This window comes from Mandrillus leucophaeus, unplaced genomic scaffold (genome assembly GCF_000951045.1).
Source record: "Mandrillus leucophaeus isolate KB7577 unplaced genomic scaffold, Mleu.le_1.0 Scaffold1427, whole genome shotgun sequence".
Taxonomy (NCBI): Eukaryota; Metazoa; Chordata; class Mammalia; order Primates; family Cercopithecidae; genus Mandrillus; species Mandrillus leucophaeus.
This window is the reverse complement of record NW_012101396.1, coordinates 56,349-60,775: the sequence shown is the minus strand read 5'-3', so window position 1 is coordinate 60,775 and position 4,427 is coordinate 56,349.

The following is a 4,427-nucleotide window of genomic DNA, read 5'->3' as shown; positions in this document are numbered from 1 at the left end:
TTATTGCCTCAATTTCAGAGCCTGCTATTGGTCTATTCAGGAATTCAACTTCTTCCTGGTTTAGTCTTGATAACCCACTATTTTAAACAGATAGCAACTTAACATTGATTGCATAAACAAACATGCAAAAAGAAAACTAATAAAAACTCTACACTTTAAATTCATCCCCCCACTTCTTAACTTTTTGTTGTTTCTCTTTATGTCTTATTGTAGTGTCTATGTCTTGAAAAGTTGCGTTTTCTTATTGGCTCATTATTTAGTCTTTCTACTTAAAATAAGAGTAGTTTACACTCTAAAATTACATTGTTATAGTATCTTGTGCTTCTCTTTGTGCTTGCTATTACCAGTGAATTTTGTACCTTCAGATGATTTCTTCTTGCTCATTAACATCGTTTTCTTTCTGATTGAAGAAGTCCCTTTAGCAATTCTTGTACAGCAAGTCTGGTTTTATGAAATATCTCAGCTTTCGTTTTTCTGGGAAAGTCTTTATTGCTCCTTCATTCTTGAAGGATATATTCACCAGATATACTATTCCTTCAATACTCTAAATATGTCATGCTACACTCTCTTGACCTGTTTGATTTCCACTGAGTAGTCTGCTGCCAGATGTATTGGAACACCATTGTATGTTATTTATTTATTTTCTCTTGCTTGTTTTACAATCATCTCTTTATCTTTGACCTTTGGGAGTTTGATTATTAAATGCCTTTAGGCAGTCTTCTTTGGGTTAAGTCTGCTTGGTACTTTAAAATCTTCTTGTACTTCAATGTTGATAAGTTACTCTAGGTTTCGGGAGTTCTCTGATTTTTTTTTTCTTTAATAAACTTGCTACCCTTATCTCTTTCTCTGCTTCATCTTTAAGGGGATTAACTCCTAGATTTGCCCCTTCGAGGTCATTTTCTAGAGCTTGTAGCTATGCTTCATTCTTTTTAAATTTTTTCTCCTTTGACAGTGTATTTTCAAATAACCTGTCTTCAAGATCAATAATTATTTCTTCTGCTTGATAAATTCTGCTATCAAGAGACTCTGATGCATTCTTTAGTATGTCAATTGCATTTTTCAACTCTAGAATTTCTCTTTGGTTCTTTATAATTATTTTAGTTTCTTTGTTGAATTTATTTGATAGAATTCTGAATTCCTTTTCTATATTATCTTGAATTTCTTTGAAGTCCTCAAGACAGCCACTTTGAATTCTTATCTGAAAGGCCACATATCTCTGTTTCTCCAGGTTTGGTCACTGGTGTCTTGTTTAATTGATTTGATGAGATCATGTTTCCTGGAAGATCTTGATACTTGTAGATATTCATCAGTGTCTGGACATCGAAGAGTTAGGTATTTTTTGTAGTCTTTACAGTCTGGGCTTGTTTGTTCCTCTCATTATTGAGGAGGCTTTCCAGGTATTCTAAGGGACTTGGGCCTTAAGCCCAATAACACTGGTTTTTGCAGACTTGTATAAGTACTGTGTTGGTGGTCTTAGATAAGATCCAAAATAATTTTCTGGATTACCAGGCAGAGATTCTTGTTCTTTTCCCTTAGTTTCTCCCAAACAAATAGTTTCTCTCTCTGTCTCTCTCTTTCTTTCTGCCAAGCCATGTGGAGTGTGATGGTGCAAGGACGCCTGTGGCTACACTACTGGGATTTCACTGAGTCAGATCTGAAGCCAACACAGCACTGGGTCTTGCCCAAGGCCCTTGGTTACCATTACCTGGCTAACATCTATGTTCACTCAAGGCCCTAGGGCTCTATGATCAACAGGTGGCAAATTCAGCCAGGTTTGTGTTTTTTCCTTCAGGGCAGTGAATTCCCCCAGGCCCCAGGTGGGTCCAGAGATGCTGTCTGGGAGCCAGGGATTTGAGGAAAAAAACCTTAGAAATTTGCCTGATGCTCTATGCTACTGCAGCTAAGCTGGCACTCAAACCACAAGATGCAGTCCTTCCTTCCCCTTCCATAGGCAGAGGAGCCTTTCCCTGTGGCCACCACCACCACTGGCCTATAGGGGTTTCTGCCAGGCCACTGCCAATGTTCACTTAAGGTTCAAGGGCTCTTTAGTCAGCTTGTGATGAATGATGCCAGGGCTTAAACTCACCCTTCAGGGCAATGATCTCTTCTCTGGCCCAGAGAAGGCCCAGAAATGCTGTACAAGATTCTAGGCCTGAACTCAGGGACCCCAAGAGCCTGCTTGTTGCTCTACCCAACTGTAGTCAAGTTGATGCTTAAGGTGCAAGACAAAGTCTCCTTAACCTTTCACTCTGCTTTTCTCAAACAGAAAGAGTCTTTATCCGTATACCACAGCTGGCAATGTGCTCAGTGATACCTGAAGCCAGCAGGTCTCACAGCCCAAGGCCCATGGCATGCTACCTGAGCATTGCTGCTGGTTATCCAGGGCCCAAGGGCTCTTTAGTAAGCAGGTGATGAATTCTGCCAAGACTGTTTCTTCCCTTTAAGTCAGTGTGTTCCCTTTTGACCCAGGGTATATCTAGAAATGCTGTCTGGGAGCCAGGACCTGGAATGGGAACCTCATGACTGACTCTGCCTGAGCTGAGGAAGTAGTCACTTTTGTTGCTGTGAGCTCCTTAAGCTGAAGGAAGTAGTCACTTTTGTTGCTGTGAGTTTCACTGTGTGGGTTGGGGAAGGGGTGGTGCAAGCATTCCTTTAGCTGCCCAGCTTGTCTTCCTATGTCATGTGCCACCCTAGTCCTCTGGCTCTGGGCCCAGTCCAGCAGTAAGAGTTGTCTAGGAATTGCAGTTCTTGTGTGCTAGACTGCCTTTCAAGTTTACCTAGGACCCCAGAACACTGTGACCCACAGTGGCAAGCCTTGCCAAGAAATTCAAGTTCCAACCGCTGGAGTGGAAAGTTCTCCTCTGGCTGAGTCTGGTCCAAACGCTCTCTCTCTGCATGAGTGCTGACTGAACCCAACACAGCTTTGCTGTCCTCTCTGCTGCTGTGATAGGGCGGTACTGAATTCAATGTTAAGTCTTCCAGTTGCTGCACTCTCCCTCCCCCAAGTGCACAGAGTCTCCATGCAGCATGGCCACTGCTGGGGGATGGAGGAGGTGTGGCATTGGCGACTCAAGACTGTCTCTCTGACTCTCTTCAATGCCTCTTTCAATGATACAAAGTTAAAAACATGTACTATGATTGCTCACCTGATTTTTGGTTCTTGCGATGGTGCTTTTCTGTGTGCAAACAGTTGTTAAAATTTGGTGTTCTTGCACGTGGGACAAATGGTGTAGGCTCCTGTTCTGCTATCTTGCTCCAAACCATCCCATTGTATATTTTTATTTTTATTTGCCATATATGGTGAGGTAGTGAAACTGCATTTGACTCTGTCAAGTTTCTCTGCAATTTAGTACCTATGTAAATCACAATAGCATTTACCAAATATTCCATTTTCTGCTCTTGATTTCCCACACAACCACTTGGTGAGGCAGAGTCATGTGACTTGTTCTGGCTAGAGACTCAAAGCATAAAACCTTCTAAAGTGGAGGGAAAAAGAAAGTAGCAACCATAGCAAAGTTAGAGTAGTCATACCATTATCAATCAAGAAAGACTTTAAACCAAAAAGTATGTTACTAGAGACAAAGAGGAACATTTTATAATGATAAAAGAGTCAATGCATTAGAAAGTTATAACAATTATGTATGCACCTAATAACAGAGCACCAAGATATATGAACTAAAAACTGACAGAAATGAAGGTAAAAATATATAATTCAAAAATAGTTGTTGAAGATGTCAGTATCCCATTTTCAATAATGATAGAATGACCACACATAATATTAGCAAGAGATTAGGTTTGAACAACAGTATAAAGCCACGAGTCCTAACAGACAACAATAGAGACTTCCATTCAATGATAAGAGAATATACATTCTTCTCAAGTGCATATGGAATATTCTCCAGGATAGGGCAAATGCCAGCCCATAGACAAAACTTCAGTAAATTTAAAATGAAAGAAATAATACAAAGAATGTTCTCTGACCACAAAATATTTACTTTGAAATCAATCATAAGAATTTGGGAAACTCGGGGCGGAGCAAGATGGCCGAATAGGAACAGCTCCAGTCTCCAACTCCCAGCGCGAGCGACACAGAAGACCGGTGATTTCTGCATTTTCAAATGAGGTACTGGGTTCATCTCACTGGGGAGTGCCGGACGATTGGTGCTGGTCAGCTGCTGCAGCCCGACCAGCAAGAGCTGAAGTAGGGGGCGGCATCGCCTCACCTGGGAAGCGCAAGGGGGAAGGGAATCCCTTTTCCTAGCCAGGGGAACTGAGACACACAACACCTGGAAAATCGGGTAACTCCCACCCCAATACTGCGCTTTAAGCAAACAGGCACACCAGGAGATCATATCCCACACCTGGCCGGGAGGGTCCCACACCCACGGAGCCTCCCTCATTGCTAGCACAGCAATCTGTGATCTACC